This window comes from Anabrus simplex, chromosome 8, assembly GCF_040414725.1.
Source record: "Anabrus simplex isolate iqAnaSimp1 chromosome 8, ASM4041472v1, whole genome shotgun sequence".
Classification (NCBI taxonomy): domain Eukaryota; kingdom Metazoa; phylum Arthropoda; class Insecta; order Orthoptera; family Tettigoniidae; genus Anabrus; species Anabrus simplex.
In genome coordinates, this window is record NC_090272.1 from 127301103 (window position 1) to 127322550 (window position 21448).

The following is a 21448-nucleotide window of genomic DNA, read 5'->3' on the forward strand; positions in this document are numbered from 1 at the left end:
AGCAATAATATAGTAAATACAAAGACGAGAAATAATTCCTGAAACCATTATTAGTGGCAGGAAAATTTGACAAGTGTACAAATCCTTACACTCTTACCAGCTGTGTTGTTAATAATAAAAAATATCTTATGACCTCGGCTACTGTTTGCAGGCATTTGGATTTGAAATCTGTTTAGGCTACCTGCATGTCAGTTTCAACACCAGAGATCTTTTACATGCTGATATTGTATGACATGTGTCAAATAGACTTTTTCCTGCTCTTCAAAAATCTGACTACATCTGCTAGGTTTGAACCTGCGATCTTGGGATCCAGACGCTAACACACTACCACTGATCCACCGAACTACCAACTGTAATAATCTTAGGTGTGAAGCTTGCACAGTCTGTTAAATCATTTAGTTCTTCTGAGTTGAGCTGTGTTGTTGTTGTCTGTACCTTTTGTACAGTTGGCCAATGTTTCAAACACATTACAGTGTTCTTTGTCAAGGCGTCTGAAATACCCATACTCAATCTGTGGTGATCAGCCTGCCAGGCAGATAATCTGTTAATGATTACCAGATGATTTAATGCTTCTAATGAGAACTAGACTGTCTGTTGAGGTAGTTGTGAAGAGAAATAGAGGCAGATTGCTCATGTATCACCAATGATGCATACCTAGCTTTCCTGTGGGCCGTCACATTCTACAGTGGTACACACAAAAAAATAGGCAGAAATGCAGCAATAATACATTGATAGCTTTGTTATAAGGATGTATTATTATTACAATGTGACAACTCCTTTTTATTAGCATTCCACTCATTAAGAAACTCTTGTGGGATTATAATACCAATATAATGGTCCGTTATTGGACATTATAAATTTTCCAGCTAACTCATTCTTGGTTGCCTGCGTTTCGCCCTCGTGTGCTAAGTTAGGCTCGTCAGTTGGGACTTAGCACACCACCCAAGACGCAAGGCTAATGCATACCGTGGAGGCCACTGCATAGGCTATTTGAAGCCACCAGCAGTGCCAATGCACTATGAGAGCTATGTCTCATTTCCAAAAATAGATGTCTGCCTGCCTAGCCATCATGAGAGCTATGTCTCATAGTGCATGGGCACTGCTGGTGGCTTCAAATAGCCTATGCAGTGGCCTCCACGGTATGCACTAGCCTTGCGTCTTGGGTGGTGTGCTAAGTCCCAACTGACGAGTCTAACTTAGCACACGAGGGCGAAACGCAGGCAACCAAGAATGAGTTAGCTGGAAAATTTATAATGTCCAATAACGGACCATTATATTGGTATTATAAATTTACTCATTCAGGACAAATATTTTAGGTTCCCTATGGGAATCAACATCTGCATCATCTTGTGGGATTCACAGAAAATCTGGCTGATAGGTCCTGATCAAACCCAATCCATGCTGCTAGGCTCAAGATCCACAAGAATGGCACAAGGCACATATTTGCCCCCAGATGCTTCATAGTAGTATACGTTGATTCATTCTAACTGAATGTCCATGGTAGTCTCCAGTTAGGTCGATTCCATGCTCATCACAGATGATCTCCCAAAATTTCTCCAATCTGGTTTCCTTATTGACCAACCTGGATAAGTACAATTTCCCTCATCTTAATAACTTAATTTGTGCTCTCTAAAATTTATACACATGCTTTCCGCAGATCAAGTGAATCGAGCGTCAAACATGACATGAATGTGCACACAAGGCGGACCCCGCTCAGAGGAACCGGAAGACGTGGAAACTAGTTCAGACTATAAATACGACAATTCAAGCTAACAAATGATTGTTCCTTATTTGTCATTCCATAAAAATACCAGAATAATAAGAGGATTTCCCACAACATAAATTGTACATCAGTCCACTTTAACAATAGGATCAGTAATCCTTAATGTATATTAAGACTGTAAAAAAGATAACTCCACGAGCAAAAATGCAGTGTGTATTAAAAATAAGAACCACGATAGGAGAATTTATAGTCGTTGCATCATAAAAATATTTTATAATAATGAAATGTGTGTTTAATACTTAGACACATAACAAGTGGATTTTTAATCGTATTGCTGCTTTTTAACTCTTTCCCACAGATTGCATAGTAAAGCGCACTGGACTCGCAAGTTGTCTCCCGCGGTTTGCGTAGTAGAGCGTACTCGAGTTTCGACCTCTTCCAACTGGTAGCAATGAATTTGAATATTTTGAGGACATGATTGGTGGCAATGTTTTCCTCAAAATTAGCTGAGACTACTAACTTACATGTGACCTATAAGTAGGGACCTGAAAAATTAGCATCTATTTGTTTCAAAATTAGCATCTATTTTTCCAAAATTAGCATCTATTTACAAAGTTAAAATAACCGCATGGTATTATTAATTTTAACGATTGCAAGTTTATGAAGTGCAATTATGGTCCTTCGTTCACACACAATACAAATGCATTGATCAAACTAAAGCATTATCAGTACTTCGGCATTGCTTTTTTTCAAATTGCACCATCTGTCTTTAACCACTGTGTTGTAATGAGACAACACGCGCTCACTATCTACATTGTTCGTTGGGGTCCACAACAACTCAAGACAGTATTTAGCAAATATGCTGAACTCTGTCTGAACTGCATTTAATGCATGCTTGATATCACATTTTTCACTTTCTTTTGTCTGGGTTTGAATTGCATGTTTCAGAGAACAGTAACCACACCAGATATCGTTTCATGAGAGATCTGTTACTCCAAACAATTTCTCAAGCTCATCTTATTTATCAGTGTTATTAAAAATTATATATTTTGGATACCAAGCTTGAGAAATTGACACAAAATGCTTATGGTTGGTGTCTTTAGCTTTCAATGTGGCTAGCTTGCACTGTGAAGAATGAGCAGCTTCGACAAATGTGTCTCTACATGCATCCTGCTGTTGAGGAGTGAGCTTAATCAAAGCATCATTAGTTGCTGCAGAAAAATTCCTCTCACAAATGAATGTGAAACTGGTGTCAAGGTTATGCAGTTTGGGGTAAGGGAGATGAGAGGTAGGATACAGAGACCCTTCAAGTTCAGTGAGGTGGTCTACCAATTCAGTTGCATGATCTGAATCATGTGGGAGTGAAGCCTATTCACTTCTCGGTCACTCAGATCAGTCAGGTACTTAATACCACAGTTGTTGATGTCTTTCATGTCAGACATCTTGAAAAATGTAACATCATCAGTAAAGTAAGCACTCGAATAGAAGGCAGCCTGAAACCAACTATTCCATCAGGTTATGACAGGTGCAGGAAGAAGCTTTGCTTCCTTTGAAGCACCATACTGTTATGTTAAGAATTGTAAATAATTATATTTTCGCTTTCTTGTGTTCAAAAATGCAGACTTTACCATCGCAACCACATGATTTAAATCGGTCATCACTGTGACCCAACTATTCCCAACCAAGCTGATCTTATGTGCCCAGCACTGTACATGCATTAAGTGATCCCCTATGACCACACTTAATGTTTCATTACACCGGGTCATGTACGGGGCACTGTCACTAACAAACACTTTAACTGCATCATATGGTACACTATAACTGCGCAGGGCTTCTAAAACAGCACGAGAGCAAATTGTAGCATTTCCTGCATCAAGATAGTTCACAGAAACAACGTGCAGCTCTCTTTTCGATCCGGCTGGGACTTGGAATATGATGATAAAAACACAACGGCCCATTACATCTGTAGTTTCATCACAGAGTATGTTGATTTTCTTCTCCGCTAGAGCCTCTGCTGTTCTTTTCTGGTGGTCAGATGCAACTTCTAGAAAAGAAGAAAGACCTCAAATTATAACAAAATCATTTGAAATTACTGGATCAGTTGGGTACGGGTAAGATATTTCGACACGGAAATCGCACTCGAATTCAATATCCTTCAATTTTGCGCGTGGTTTCGATGTCGTAATACCTAAACCTTGCCCGATCAATGAAATTGAAACTTAACCGGTAAATGTACTACTTCATACCGAGCTCGATAGCTGCAGTCGCTTAAGTGCGGCCAGTATCCAGTAATCGGGAGATAGTGCGCTCGAGCCTCACTGTCGGCAGCCCTGAAGATGGTTTTCCGTGGTTTTCCATCTTCACACAGGGCAAATGCCGGGGCTGTACCTTAATTAGGCCACGGCCGCTTCCTTCCAATTCCTAGGTCTTTCCTATCCCATCGTCGCCATAAAACCTACCTGTGTCGGTGCGACGTAAAGTAAATAGCAAAAAAAAATATATATATACACACACACTTCACATAGAGTTCTTACACATGGCTGCTCTTCATTTCAAAACTCAGTAATCCAAGCTCTTAGCTCTTTGCTTTCCAGCTTTTCCAGAGGTATATTTGCTTTGGCCAATACTTCAACTGTGCGTTTTGAGAAGTCATCTCTGGAAAGTACTCGTCTTTTACAACTATCTAACTGTGTAAGCACAGAAGATTGCTTTCTTTGAGACGTACTAGCAGCAGGGGTTGAACTTTCGTTATCGCATTGCTTACCCACGTGTTTTTCAGACTTAACATGTTTCACAATGCTGTCCTTTTTTTTCCCACCCAACTCGGCAATTACAATACTTGCAAAACACTGTCGCTGAATCTGTGGCATATAAACCATTCTTTGCATATTGCTGAGCCCTTTCGTTCGCAGTTTATATCGCGCGCCCCATAATCTAAACGATCGCTCGACTTTCTATCTTCACAAGTTTCAATTTTGAACAGGAAATCAACGCTGCGTCTACCTCGTTATTTCCGTGACACTCGATTTACATTTCGATAATAATCGATACAGATCTTATTCCCCTTGCTATTCCCATTGTAAATATCGATTAAAGTCAGCAAGCAGCAATCGACCAGCTACTTTTCTTCATCGATCGGAACAGTCGAAATATTTATGCATCATATTTTGAGTATTTCTGGCAATTTTTCCGAAATATGTTGTTTTCGCCAGTAAAATAGTACATTTTCGCAGAATTCACACCAAAATCACATATTAATACTAATTTTGCATTTTGGGTCACAATTCGCATTTTGTCGCACTTCTATTTATGCGTAAAAGTGATTTTATTTCACATTAGAATTACTGTAGGCTTGGATTCAGTACAAAATTAATTTATCGCAAATGCGATTTTTTTCATGGGAGACCCAATTTTGAGGTCAGAGTTTGACAGAGCTGTGAGTGTCCTAAATAGGAACAAGGCACCTGGAATTGATGACATTCCCTCTGAATTACTGACTGCCTTAGGAGAAACCAGCATGGCAAGGTTATTTCATTTAGTGTGCAAGATGTATGAGACAGGAGAAGTCCCATCCGATTTTCAGAAGAATGTTGTTATACCTATTCCCAAGAAAGCCGGTGCTGACAGGTGTGAAAACTACCGCACCATTAGTTTAGTATCTCATGCCTGCAAAATTTTAACACGTATTATTTACAGAAGAATGGAAAAACAAGTTGAAGCTGAGTTGGAAGAAGATCAATTTGGCTTCAGAAGAAATGTAGGAACACGTGAAGCAATCCTGACTTTACGTCTGATCTTAGAGGATCAAATCAAGAAGGACAAGCCCACGTACATGGCATTCGTAGATCTAGAAAAGGCATTCGATAATGTTGATTGGACCAAGCTATTTATGATTCTGAAGATGATGGGGATCAGATACCGAGAACGAAGAATTATCTACAATCTGTATAAAAATCAGTCTGCAGTGATAAGAATCGAGGGCTTTGAAAAAGAAGCAGCAATCCAGAAAGGAGTGAGGCAAGGCTGCAGTTTGTCCCCTCTCCTTTTCAATGTTTACATAGAACAGGCAGTAAGGGAAATCAAAGAGAAATTTGGAAAGGGAATCACAGTCCAAGGAGAAGAAATCAAAACCTTGAGATTTGCCGATGATAGTTATTTAATCTGAGACTGCAGAAGATCTCGAGAAGTTGCTGAATGGTATGGATGAAGTCTTGGGTAAGGAGTACAAGATGAAAATAAATAAGTCCAAAACAAAAGTAATGGAGTGCAGTCGAACGAAGGCAGGTGATGCGGGAAATATTAGATTAGGAAATGAAGTCTTAAAGGAAGTAGATGAATATTGTTACTTGGGTAGTAAAATAACTAACGATGGCAGAAGTAAGGAGGACATAAAATGCAGACTAGCACAAGCAAGGAAGAGCTTTCTTAAGAAAAGAAATTTGCTCACTTCAAACATTGATATCGGAATTAGAAAGATGTTTTTGTAGACGTTCGTGTGGAGCGTGGCATTGTATGGAAGTGAAACATGGACAATAACTGGCTCAGAAAGAAAGAGAATAGAAGCTTTTGAAATGTGGTGTTACAGAAGAATGCTGAAGGTGAGATGGATAGATCGAATCACGAATGAAGAGATACTGAATCGAATTGGTGAGAGGAGATCTATTTGGCTAAATTTGACGAGAAGAAGAGTTAGAATGATAGGACACATCTTAAGACACCCAGGACTTGTTCAGTTGGTTTTTGAAGGAAGTGTAGGGGGTAAGAACGGTAGGGGTAGGCCAAGGTATGAATATGACAAGCAGATTAGAGCAGACGTAGGATGCAATAGTTACGTAGAAATGAAAAGGTTAGCACAGGATAGGGTGGAATGGAGAGCTGCATCAAACCAGTCTATGGACTGATGACTCAAACAACAACAACAACCTATAAGAAACAAAGTGGTTCAGTAATAGAGAATAGGAAAAAACAACACCTGAAGAAATGAAAGCTTTAATAGATACTTTATTTATATCCCTGAAAAAACTGATTATTTTTCCAACCTCAGTCAGTGTAGTATAGTTAGTAACAGTATGCCTGAAAGGTGATATGACTTGCTCTGTAAATATCTTCATCTGACGGACACCAAAGATGAAAAGAAATTGGGAGATTTAGAGTAAGATTGTCTTCAGAATGTAAGGCTAATTCTAGACAGGATGTCTAGATTTTATGAAATTAAGACCAGGATGTGAACTTTCTGTTGAAGCTGTGATTCGCTTCTTCCTAAAAAAAAAAAAAAAAAACAAAAAAAAAAACCTAATAGGGGGTCTCAAAACGTGCGTTTTAGCAACACTTGGGGGCTACTGTTTACTTGGGAAAGAAGAAAAATCACTACAAGGACTTTTTATTTGGGGAACAAGTTGTGCTTAATCTGTTGAAAAACTATCTGCATAAGAATCATTATGTATAGTTCGATAGATTTTTCACATCTGTTAGACTCATGAATGAAGTCTATCCTTGGCACTTATGCATGTGGTACTGTAAATAACAACAGAAAGGACTGGCCAGTTGAATTCAAATATCCCAAGAAACTGAAACTAAAGACCAGAAGAGGAGCTACTACACAGTTGGTAGGTCTTGTAAGAAGTGGTAGAAGTATGTGTTTGGTTTTGTAATCAATGTCTGCATCATATATAGTTTTACGATTATTTGATGCTACTAACTCTCCATCCAGGACAAAATGTGGGCATACACAGCTGGAATTCAGGAAGAGTCTCCTACAGGAATTATTTGGAAATTTTTTTTCACTGAAACAGCAGGGTAGGAAACAGTCCCTTCCCTTATCATGCTCTTTACCAGCAAATAATCACACTGTTATCAAGATTAATGGGAGAATGAAGTCCTGTGTTCTCTGTATGAACAATAAAAGAAGAGCCCCATCAGGTAGAGCAGTTCAGTCTGCCTTTAAGTGCAAGCATTGTGACATTACCCTGTGTTGGATGCTTCTTGATGTTCCATACTGAACTGGGGGTTCCTGTGTATAATTAGTTAAGATCTTTGTATTATTTTAGAATTAATGTAGTACATTCATGTCTCTTGCAAAATTTCAATGAGATACTTAAGCAGTTTTTACAAAATAAATTATTTAGTGAAGGTATTCCACAACTGTTCCTACAAGCAACTTATTACTCCTGGTTTCACCAAATAGTTAGTCAAAGAATATCCCTGGGAAAGGGTTAATGTACTTTTTATTTTTCATAACATCATCCATTTATGTATTATTTTTCTGGAAATTTTTTAAATGTCTTTTGTCAATTTAATTATCAACCAGCTGGTTATGGTTCAATAAAACTGAAAGGTGTTCCGTTGAAATACGTAAATATCTTTCCATTGTTTATCAGTAATGTAATGTTGGTGGTAAAGGTGTATTGAAATGTGGAACTATATATCACTTTTTCTCTTATCAGTATACAGGTTGGCCCACTTAAACCTTTCACCGCAGATATATCTGGAACAACAAGAGATATTAAAAAATGACTTTCACGGGCATGAAGGCAGGAAAGGGGCTAATTAAAGTAAATATTATGAGCCAGTCAAAAATGTAGGAAAATAGTATTTTCAACATCAACTTATGTTTTTTTTTTAAATGGACACCGTGTATTATTTCGTGCGCAGTCGTTAACATGAAAAATCGCATAAGTAATGGCGTTTGTTTCATCGCAATAGGTCAATTACATCCCGAGATATTGCAACGTGAAGTTGACGCTTGAGATAAACGAAACGCGCAGCAGTTGCACATCCCGAGAGTCCAGCGCAAACCTCACAGACCTCTTACTCGCGATATGATTGCCGTACTACGATGCGACAGGCACTGTTCTTAATGTTATTTTCACTGTTATGAAGAGGCTTGAAACAATACCTATTTCCAATCACACACAATGGAATTATAAAGAAAGGAGTCGCTCGTTCGTGTTTTATTGATCTCTACTACTGTACAGTACTGGAATGGACATAACGGTAATGAAATTGAATATCACTAGTCGGGTATTACAAAATCAATCGCCGACTGAGGATCTAGCAGAGGGGGAAAATGCTGGTTTACTGTACGTAGTTGAACGTCAATTACATAATGTTACATGGCAAGTACAGGACATGTTACTGAACATTTTTAATTACTACATTACACATGAAATTTTGCACATGGTGAAGTGATGACATAAATGTATGTTTGTACAGTAGTACGTACAAAACGAACAAAATTCTCAGAAACACACAAACATGTACGCCAGTATGCAACCGGATTTCTCACAACAGAAACTCTACCAAGCATGTTCGAAGAGATCGCCATTTACATGGCAACACCACTATGCACGCTCCAACACTGATCGACTAGCTGCTGCCAGTGTTTCTGGTGTTATTGCAGCACATGCAGTGTCTTTCATGTTGTCCTTTGTTGTTGGAACCTGCTGATACACCACATTTTTCACGTCTCCAAAGAAAAAATCTAATGGGGTGAGGTCCGGTGATCATGCTGGAAATCTCTGAACAGGACTACCTCATCCTATCCATCGATTTGGGAACCGTTGATTTAGTGCATTTCTTGCCATTATGCGCAGGGCATCCATCATGCTGATACCACATTATTTGATGCAAATTCAGTGGTAGGTCTTCCAGGTAAGGTACGTCTCGAGAACTGCCTGTACGTTCGCCCAGTCAAAGTGCCATCAATGAAATACAGACCAATGATGTGCTGTCCTACAATACCACACCATACATTGATGCTCCACTGACGTTGATGGTCTACCTAACAAAGCCAGTGTGGGTTTTCCATTGCCTAGTAATGCATATTGTGTAAGTCGATGTTCCCATGGTTTGTAAACGTCGCTTCGTCAGTAAAATGAAATTTTGCACATGGTGAAGTGATGTCATAAATGTATGTTTGTACAGTAGTACTTACAAAATGAACGTGTGCCCTACGCATAACATCGTGGCCTTGCTGCAGAACCCATTGGCAGTATTCCAGTGAAATTTGTAAGTCATTGCCGTGAAGCTCTTGATGTAGTGACAAGTGGTATGGGTGGTATTTATGCCTGTGAAGAATGCGTAGCACGCTTGTTCAAGAGATTCCAATCTGTCTTTCTATTTCACGAGAACTGGCATGAGGATTTATTGCAATGGCTGCCAGAACAGCGACTTCTGCTGCTTCATGTGTTACTTTCTTGCTTCGGACCCGCGGTCGTGGAGACAAGCTTCCTGTCACGTGAAGTCTTCTAACAATATTAGTGAAGGAAGGGTGGGTTGGGTGATGTCTATTCGGGTAATGCTGTGCATACAGTTGTGCTGCTCGTGTGCCATTTTGGCGACATTCTCCGTAAAGTAATAACATGTCGACCATTTCTTCCTTGTGAAACCCATGTCAAATGCCTAGAAAGGATGGACAGTTACATTAATACCATGTTTAAAACATTGATACCAATTATTGTGTACATTACACCACTGTCATTTACCCGAACGTACCTCCAACAAGTCAACCTTCTTCGTAGAGAACCTTTCGCACACTACACAGCGGTAATGTCATATCGTTCCATTCCAGTACAGACTGTCAGAGGCGGGGGGGGGTGTAATGGGTCAGCTTACACTGACCGGTGACATTAAATTTCGTTACAGTAACTTTGCTGTACGAATTATGTACATTCTGAAGTAGTACAATACAGAGTACTGCACTGTACTGTGTAGGTAAATAAAACACGAAAGAGAGAAACCGTTATTTACAAATCCTTTTGCTATGGGAAACCCTTCTTTTATTTCCATCCCTCTTGATAAGTGCAAATAGCATTAAGTACAGCACTTGTCGCATTGTAGTACTTAATCACATCACTATTAGAGGAACGTGAGGTTCACGCTGGACTCTCGGGATGTGCAACTGCTGCGCGTTTCGTTTATCTCAAGTGTCAACTTCACCTTGCAATATCTGGGGATGTAATTGACCTATTGCTATGAAACAAACACCATTACTTATGTGATTTTTCATGTTAACGATTGCACAAGAAATAATCCTGGATGTCCATTTAAAAAAACATAAGTTTATGTTGAAAATACTATTTTCCTACTTTTTGGACTGGCTCATAGTATTTACTTTAATTAGCCGCTTCCCTGCCTACATGCCTGTGAAAGTCATTCTTCAATATCACTTGTTATTCCAGATATATCTGCGGTGAAAGGTTTAAGTGGGCCACCCTGTATATTACCACAGGATTGAAAAGCATTGAGTGAAACAACAGCCTTTGCATGTTGCCTTGCTTGAGCTCGAAAAGGCTTTTGACTGTGTTCCACATCCTGTGATCTGGTATACACTTCGCGACCAAGGTGTAACAGAAATGGTTATCGATTGGATCAAGATGTTATACACGAACACCACAAGTTGTATACGTTGCGCTGTCGGCACCTTGGAGAGCTTCCCAGTGAAAGTCGGTGTATACCAAGGCTTCGCACTGTCCCCATTGCTCGTTGTCCTCTTCATGGACACAACCACACGGGACCTGCAAAGGAGTGTCCCTTGGTCTTTCTTGTATGCGAATTATGTCGCCCTTGCCGATACCACCAAAAGAGGATTGCAGCATCAAGTTGAATATTGGAACAGCCATCTGTTTCAATACAGTCTTAGACTGAACAAAACGAAGACCGAATACCTGGAAACTATCCCAAGCAACGACTCCATCCAGGTTGATGTAGAGACCTTAATGAAGATAGTAAGCTTCAGGTATCTAGGATAAAGGCAGCGCGGATGAGATGGAGGGAAGTCATAGGCATACTCTGCAACGGAAGGATGCCACTACATCTGAACTTCAAAATATACTGTATAGTACATCTCGTTGTTTTATATGATGTTGAATGTTGACCAGCTGACAAAGCTATGGAGCGCCAATTACACGCCATGGAAATAGGTACGAGGGCTATGCCGAAAGTTTTTAGCAGAGTATGAGAAAAAAATTATTTACGAAACAACAATTACAACTTTTCAAAATACTCTCCGTTAGCACGTATACATTTTTCCATTCTCTGAAACCACTTAGAAAACGTTTCAGTCCAAGCTTCTTTCTGGATGTCACTTACAAGGAGGCATTCCCTACTCGTCACCACCGATTTCGCTCAAATTTATAGAACATGCAGGGCTTGGCTAGAAATGAAAGTACCCGAAGTGGGAACTCCAGATGACCATCGAATTACTAGTCCAAGCTCTTACCGCTATGCCAGCTACTGCTTGGCGTGTGTGTTAACGTAAGTGGCTTATACGGTGCGTGAGCCGCGTCAACATTTTTATTTTCTATATGCTTGACCATCTGGATTTCCCACTTTGGGTACTTTAATTTCTAGCCAAGCCCTGCATGTCCTTTAAATTTGAGCGAAATCGGTGGTGACGAGTAGGGAATGTCCCCTTGTTAGTGCACTCTCGTACGCTGCAATGGCCTCTTCATCTCTTTTTCCTTGGTCTTAGAGAACAGAAAGAAGTCACATGGGGCCAGGTCAGGTGAGTAGGGGGGATGAGGTAACACTCGCACTTTTTCCCTTTCCAAAAAGTCCATTGTTCTGGCAACCCTGTATGCAGATGCATTGTCGTGATGCAGCAGAAGGTGCCTACTCTTGGACTTTGGGTGCTGTGACCTCCAAGTGGCGAGGACTTTGGGAGGACAGTCATTCACATACCATTCAGCATTGACTGTACGACGTGTGTCCAAGGTCACAGAGGTGAGACGCTCCATTTTTGTAAAAACAAATTGTCACCATCTTCTTTCCGGAGCTTCGACTTCGTCGAACTTTTGTGGGTGGTTCCTCCCCTGAGAAGCACCACACAGAAGACTGTCTCTTCATTTCAGGGTCATAATGGTAGACCCATGTTTCATCACCTGTGACGATATTGTAGGTGTCTTTAGACTGTCCTCCATTGAATTTTTGTAGCATGAAATGACACCAGTCCACTCTCTCCTCCTTTTGGCTTTCTGTCAGGGAATGTGGCACCCAACGGGCACATCTCTTGGTAAGGCCTAAATAATCGTGAACGATGGTCTGCGCTGCACTTGACCCAATATTTAAGGTCCCTTCAGTGTCACAAAATGTAAGATGTGGATCTGCTTCCATCATTTCCCTCACAGTACCAATGTTTTCTTGAGTCACAGCTGTTGCTGGGCGACCGGGACGAGGTTCATCTTCAATTGACTGCCGATCCCTTGAAACCTCGCAAAACCAGTTTCCAACTGTGGCTCTAGAAGAGGCAGATTTCATGTTTTCTACTGGTCTAGCGCTCGATATTCAGAGCAAGTCGTGCACCTTCAAATTTGCTAACTATTGTAAAATTACTTTGCTTACATGTAATTCTGTGTCATGTTCATCTGTTTCGCCTACCCAGGATGAGATGTTAGACATTAGACATCTACCTGAGGAGCAGGCTGATAGTATTCGTAAATTTTGCCAGTCGTTTCCTGATGTGTTTTCTGATACTCTTGGTGTTACTGACCGTATTGAATACAAGATTGAGGTTACGAATTCGATCCCACTTAGATTTCCACCTTATAGGCTATCTCCACCTAAAATGAAGGCTCTCAAAGAGATTATCGACCAGATATTAAAGGATGGTATTATTCGACCCTCTAAGTCGGCGTATTCATTGCCCATTTTTTCTGGTACCGAAACCCCAAGGTGGCTTTAGGCCTGTGATTGACTATAGGGCTTTAAATCGGAAGTTGGTGTTACAATCTGTGCCTCTCCCGACCTTCAATCTTGCTTTTCGTGGTTTCAGAAGGCTAAGTTTTTTACCATACTTGATCTCAATCAGGCATACAACCATATCCCTCCAGCTGAAGAATCGAAACATCTAACAGCTTTTGCCACAGATTGGAACATGTATGAGTACAACCGTGTGCCTTTCGGTCTCCCCACGGGGTCAGCCATGCTCACTAGACTGCTAGATAGGGTCTTCTCCGACATCAAGTTTGAATACTTGTGTCATTATCTTGATGTCGTCGTATTTTCTGAGACCTTTGAAGAACACCTAGATTATTTAAAGGAAGTACTTAATCGCCTTCGTAAAGCTGGGTTGACTGTCAAGATATCTAAGGTAGCTTTTGCTAAACCTTCCATGTCATTCCTAGAGCATATTGTGTTGCCCAATGGTGTTTCTATCGATCATTCCAGAACACTGGCCATCCGTGATTTCAAACCTCCTAAGGACATCAAAGGGATTGTCAGGTTCATAGGCATGGTGAATTTCTTCAGGAAATTTATTCCTAACTTCGCTAACAGAGCAGCGCCCTTGAACTTGCATCGTAGGAAAGGCGTCAAATTTGAGTGGGGGCCGTCTCAACAAGCCGCTTTTGAAGATCTGAAATTAGCTCTTTGCAACGCCCCTGTTCTTGCAATGCCTGATTTTTCCAAGAAATTCATTGTCCAAACCGATGCCTCATCATCGGCGGTAGCTGCTGTCCTTCTTCAGGAAACTGAACTTGGAAGATGACCCATAGCTTATGTGTCTAGGACACTATCGGCTCAAGAAGCCAAATATTCCATCTATGAACTTGAGGGTTTGGCAGTCTTATTTGCACTAGAGAAGTTCCGCCTCTATCTGGAACACGTCAAGTTCGACCTGGAAACAGATAACCAAGCCTTAAGTTGGGTCTTAGCTAGGCCGCGTCATACTGGTTGTATAGCCCGCTGGGCCATCAGGATTTCTGCTTTCCAATTTGATGTAAGTCATATCAGAGGTTCTGAAAATGTCGTTGCGGATGGACTGAGCCGCATGTTTCCTCATGATGTGGAGACCACCGAACAGGAAGATAGTTCTTCTCTTCCCGCACCCATACTTTCGGGTGTAAATGCCATTCTAACTGATGCCCCCATGTTGTTTCGGGACATTGAAAGATATCAACGTGAAGATCCCGTGCTGGCTCCTATTATTGAGACCCTTTCTTCTGGGTAACATGTCGTCCCTTATGTATTGAGGAATGGGGTTTTGTGTTGCCCGTCAAGGCATGACCAAAAGATGAAAGTAGTGGTTCGAGCCGTGCTTGTACCTATGATCTTTAAGTACTATCATGAGACCCCATTAGGGGGGTATTTAGGCATCTTCAAAACTCGGGAAAAGATCCGAGAGATGTTCATTTGGAAAGGTATGGACGGCGAAATTCGTGAATTGGCAAAACTTGTAAGTCTTGCTTGCTTAGTAAGGCCACCTTGTCCACTAAGCTAGGCCTATTATCATCTCATCAAGCGTCCCGCCCCATGGAGCGCCTGTATGTAGACTACGTCGGAACCTTCCCCCAATCAAAGGGGAACGCCAACAAATTCATTCTAGTGTGTGTAGATGGTTTCACGAGATTTTCGTGGTTATTTCCGACTAAGTTGGCAACCGCTCAGTCCACCATTTCTTGTTTAAATACCATATTTGCTTCTTTTGGTCCCTGTCAATATATAGTTTCTGACAGTGCTAAAGCCGTTACATCCAACCTCTTCCGTAAATTCTGCTTTGATCTGTCCATATCACATGTAACTACTTCGACGTATTATCCTTAACCATCTCTGGCCGAGCGGGTCAATCGTAATCTTCGATCGGCGCTCATCACATTTCATCATGATGATCATTCCAGATGTGATACGTCCCTGCATTGTTTGGCCTTTGCTTTAAATTCAGCGGTTCATGAGGCACATAAGTTCACACCTGCTTCTCTTATGTTTAAATTTGTTCCTAACACGCCGCTCTCTAACCTTTGGTCACTCAATAATATTTTACCAGAGAAAATAGATCCCGATAATATTAGAGATCTATGGAAGAAGGCTAAGGCCAATCTTAAGGTGTCCCATGAAAAGGTTAGAGGAAGATATGATCGTGGACGGAGGCCCACCAATTTAAAAGTCAGAGATCAAGTCATGGTTAGAAACTTTGTTCCCGTGGGCAAGCTTGCCCCCAGATTTCATGGGCCGTGCATTATATTGAATTTTTTTACACCAGTTACATTATTGGTAAGCAATCCAGCCACAGAGAGGATCTTTAGAGTCCACCTCTTTCAAGTGAAACCTGTGTAATGTCATTGTTAACTTTAGCCATCAACGTTTAGTAGCAGTCTGAAGGTTATATATTTTTTTGATATTTTGAGGCCTTCTGCACTATTATTTTATGTAATTATATATATGATCTCTATGTACTATCTTCCCCTCTGGTTTTCTTGCTGTCTATTGCTTAGTGGCCGTAACCAAGCCCCCGTCTGCTGCATCTCCGCCCTATTGGCACTAAAGCACTTTCCACGCCGCCCGCCCTTCTGCATCAGCAATAAAGATCGTACTCTCAAGTCGGCAACAACACTTCTCTGTCGCCGAGATCTTACTACTTCAGTGCCCCCTCAGCCGTTCGCTGCCGTGCTGCAACTGAAGTGGGGTACGAGCCCACTCCACTCCCGTGAAGACTCCTTGTGAACGGCACGCCAGAGTCTATCTCCCGGCAAAAGCTGAAGTGCGGTGACCCTACCGCCAACTCATCTGGGGACTGCACATATACTTCTAATACCATCACGACTACCTCTCTCATAGTAGCGGGAGAGGTGTATCTGAGGGTACTTGAGGGGTCCGGGTGACCTCAACTGGGTATCGGCAGCGGTGACACACCTTGCCGTCAAAACTATCAACAAGTTGTTAATATTTTACGACAACAAGGACACTCTAAATCTGAAGTTAAACAAGTTTCTAACTACCAACTTTAAAAACAATTTAGAATTATTTTTCCTCCTCAACTGAAAACATTTTCTCAAAATTCTTCTGTGTCACCCCAAGGAAGGACATTTCGGGGGGGGGGGGGGGGGCGGGGGGGGTCTGTATCGGGAGGTACACCCCAAAGCCACGCATTCAAATTCAGCGCCTAAATGAACTCCTCTATTGGTGAAACAGTGAAACTGAAACTACACCAACTTAGAACTTTACTCAGAAGATGTCACCACAGAAATATGATGTAATTTTGTTATTGTGCAGTTTGCTAACCTGAGTGAATTTCTACTTGTTTTGTTTGACAATCATCAAGAAGTTTGGACATTTTTTCACAGAGGACACCACTAAAAACTATGATCATGCACCCTGGTGCGAGTTGTAAGAAGTTATAATTTAAAGAAGTTTTGTATTTCTAGGTTTTTGTAACTTATTGATGTTCATTTATTTTTGGGTTGCAGTATTTCCTTTTTCTTTCCGCCAGGTTTGAATCTAGCCAATCCCTAATTTCTGTATTTAATTTTCAACCTATCATAGGCTTCCTGTTTGATTCTAAGTGTAACTTTGAAATTCATCCAATAAAAATTGAGAGGTTGTGGCTAGTTTAGTCTTGAATGATCTCGAACCTTCCCTGAGGTTTATAAACTGCGGATTTTCTTGTTTCTTGGCCAATTGATCGACGTCTATCTGAGCATGTGTGTGTTAAGCGGGAGGCGGGCGGCCTCTTTCGTCAGCAGCAAGAACATCTATAAGGTAATGGCCACATAACTGTATTCTTTCTTGCTACCTCCGCAGTTTAATCCAAGGGAAAGGTCCGTATCATTTACTATGTAACCTACTTTTCTAAAATGTAACTTCTCTTTTAACTTCATTAAATCTTTAACTGTAGACCAGGGATAGAGAGTGATGTACCCTCTCGAGTTCCCTTTCATCTTGGCTCGAGGTGGCTACGTTTTCACAACCTTTCATTTCTGTAATGTATTAAAGTTGTTTCCATCCGTGCCACATCAAGTAGTTTGGGAATAACCCCTGCTTCATCAGCCGAGAGCTCTATAGGTTTTAATGTTTCATTATCTGGGAGTGCAGTGTACGCCTCCATTCAGTTTGTGTTTGGGCCGTTTGTATAACCTGTTCTTTTTAGTCAAGGCCCTGTAGGTCGGGTACTAGATACCCCCGTATAACACTATCTTTCAATTTGTAAGTCGTGCCTTGATGGGCGAGTGATTGTAATTTTCTGATATTGCCTTGAATAGGCTAGAAGATACTGAGAGCCTGTTTGCTCTATTCAAAGTTTTGGTGAGATTAAAGAGTGCGTTTGGAAGGCTAGATATTGTAATTTTGGGAGCAAGTGCTCTTGAATTAGGGGATTTCAGCCCCTTAGTAAATAATTCCTCTTCCTTTGTAAAATTGTAAAACTGGTCCAAAGTATTAAGGTTCTGAATCTTGGATTTTTCCCAATCTTGTTTAATGATGGCTACTTGTACCTGTAATATTGTCATGAAAAAATTGTTAAGTTTGAAGTTCTGAAAATATAACCTTCAGTTTAAATTTTAAATTAATTATGATATTGTAGTTAGACCCATTCACCCCGGCACCTTCTTTAACCTCTTTCTGCTCCACTGGTATCCCCGGAACAGACACAAAGAGGTTTTAAGGCGACGATGGGACAGGAAAGGGTTAGGCGTGGAAAGGAAGCAGCCGTGGCCTTAATTAAGATTCAGCCCCAGCATTTGCCTGGTGTGAAAATGGGAAACTACAGAAAACCATCTTCAGGGCCGCCGATAGTGGGGTCCGAACGCACTATCTCCAGAATACTGGATACTGGCCGCACTTGAGTGACTGCAGCTATCGAGTTCAGTAAACGTTTTATAATAATAATAAATATAATTATCATAATAATAATAATAATAATGTAATTGGCTTTACGTCCCACTAAGTAGTTTTACAGTTTGCGGACACGCCGAGGTGCCGGAATTTAGGTCAGTGCGAGTTTTTCTATGTGTCCGTAAATCTGCCGACACGAAGATGGCATATTTGAGCACCTTCAAATACCACCAGACTGAGCCATGATCGAATTTGCCCACATGGGATCAGGCCTTCACTTAAACCGCAGTGGTACATATAAGTTAGGAAATTTGTTTGGAAGGGTAATAGGGAGGTACATTCAGGGAAACAGGGTGGCCTAGGGAGCGGTGATATTGGAACAGGGAACTGGAAATCAAGTGGGGATGACATAAAATTGTTAGTGTTGAACTGTAGAAGTATTGTAAAGAATGGAAAAGAATTAAGTAATTTAATAAATATATATTTACCAGATTTTGTAATAGGAGTTGAATCATGGCTGAGAAATGATATAATGGATGCAGAAATTTTCTCACGGCACTGGAGTGTGTATCGTAGAGATAGGATAGGAATGGTGGGAGGGGGAGTATTCATTCTGGTGAAAGAAGAATTTGTAAGCTACGAAAAAGTTAAAGATGAGACATATGAAATTCTAGGTGTAAGGCTCATTTCTAAAGATAATAGGCAACTTGATATATTTGGAGTGTACAGATCGGGAAAGGGTAGCACTGACGCGGATTCAGAATTATTTGATAGGATAGTCGGCTATGTGGGAAACGACATGGAAAGAAATGTGATTGTAGCGGGAGATCTGAATTTGCCAGATGTCAATTGGGAAGGAAATGCGAACGACAGGAAGCATGACCAACAAATGGCAAATAAGTTAATATGGGAAGGACAGCTGATTCAGAAAGTGATGGAACCAACCAGAGGGAAAAATATCCTGGATGTGGTGCTGATAAAACTAGATGAGCTGAAGTAATAAATGGTATTAGTGATCGTGAAGCTGTTTTTGTCGTTGTCAAAAATAAATGTGATAGAAAGGAAGGTCTTAAAAGTAGGACTATTAGGCAATACCATATGGCTGATAAAGCAGGCGTGAGGCAGTTTCTAAAAAGTAATTATGATAGGTGGAAAACGGTAAAAAAAAATGTAAACAGACTCTAGGAAGGGTTTAAAAAAATTGTTGAGGAATGCAAAAACAGGTTTGTACCTTTAAGGGAGGTAAGAAATGGTAAAGACCCACCTTATTATAATAGAGAAATAAAGAGACTAAGAAGGAGGTGCAGACTGGAAAGAAATAGAGTTAGAAATGGCTGTTGAAGTAAGGAGAAATTGAAGGAACTTACTAGAAAATTGAATCTAGCAAAGAAGGCAGCTAAGGATAACGTGATGGCAAGCATAATTGGCAGTCATACAAATTTTAGTGAGAAATGGAAGGGTATGTATAGGTATTTTAAGGCAGAAACAGGTTCCACAAAGGACATTCCAGGAATAGTTAATGAACAAGGGGAGTGTGTATGTGAGGATCTTCAAAAGGCAGAAGTATTCAGTCAGCAGTATGTAAAGATTGTTGGTTACAAGGTTAATGTCGAGATAAAGGAGGAGACTAAGGCCAATGAAGTATTAAAATTTACATATGATAACAATGACATTTACAATAAGATACAAAAGTTGAAAACTAGAAAAGCGGCTGGAATTGATCAGATTTCTGGGGATATACTAAAGACAATGGGTTGGGATATAGTACCATATCTGAAGTACTTATTCGATTATTGTTTGGTCGGAGGAGCTATACCAGATGAATGGAGAGTTGCTATAGTAGCCCCTGTGTATAAAGGAAAGGGTGATAGACATAAAGCTGAAAATTACAGGCCAGTAAGTTTGACATGCATTGTATGTAAGCTTTGGGAAAGCATTCTTTCTGATTATATTAGACATGTTTGTGAAATTAATAACTGTTCGATAGAAGGCAAATCGGTTTTAGGAAAGGTTATTCCACTGAAGCTCAACTTGTAGGATTCCAGCAAGATATAGCAGATATCATGGATTCTGGAGGTCAAATGGATTGTATCGCGATTGGCCTATCTAAAGCATTTGATAGGATGGATCATGGGAGACTACTGGAAAAAATGAGTGCAATTGGACTAGACAAAAGAGTGACTGAATGGGTTGCTATATTTCTAGAAAATAGATCTCAGAGAATTGGAGTAGGTGAAGCTTTATCTGACCCTGTAATAATTAAGAGAGGAATTGCTCAAGGCAGTATTATCGGACCTTTATGTTTTCTTATACATATAAATGATATGAGTAAAGGAATGGAATCGAAGGTAAGGCTTTTTGCAGATGATGTTATTCTGTATAGAGTAATAAATAATTTACAAGATTCTGAGCAACTGCAACCTGACCTCGATAATGTTGTGAGATGGACAGCAGGCAATGGTATGTTGATAAACTGGGTTAAAAGTCAGGTTGTCCTCTCAGTTTTAATTACTGCATTGATGGGGTGAAAGTTCCTGTTGGGGATCATTGTAAGTATCTGAGTGTTAATATAAGGAAAGACCTTCATTGGGGTAATCACATAAATGGGATTGTAAATAAAGGGTACAGATCTCTGCACATGGTTATGAGGGTGTTTAGGGGTTGTAGTAAGGATGTAAAGGAGAGGGCATATAAGTCTCTGGTAAGACCCCAACTAGAGTTTGGTTCCAGTGTATGGGACCCTCACCAGGATTATCTGATTCAAGAATTGGAAAAAATCCAAAGAAAAGCAGCTCGATTTTTCTGGGTGATTTCCGACAAAAGAGTAGCGTTACAAAAATGTTGCAATGTTTGGGCTGGGAAGAATTGAGAGAAAGAAGAAGAGCTGCTCGCCTAAGTGGTATGTTCCGAGCTGTCAGCGGAGAGATGGCGTGGAATGACATTAGTAGACGAATAAGTTTGAGTGGCATTTATCACAGTATGAAGATAAAGTTGGAATTCAAGAGGTCAAACTGGGGCAAATATTCATTTATAGGAAGGGGAGTTAGGGATTGGAATAACTTACCAAGGGAGACGTTCTAAAAATTTCCAATTTCTTTGAAATAATTTAGGAAAAGGCTAGGAAAACAACAGATAGGGAATCTGCCACCTGGGCGACTGCCCTAAATGCAGATCAGTATTGAC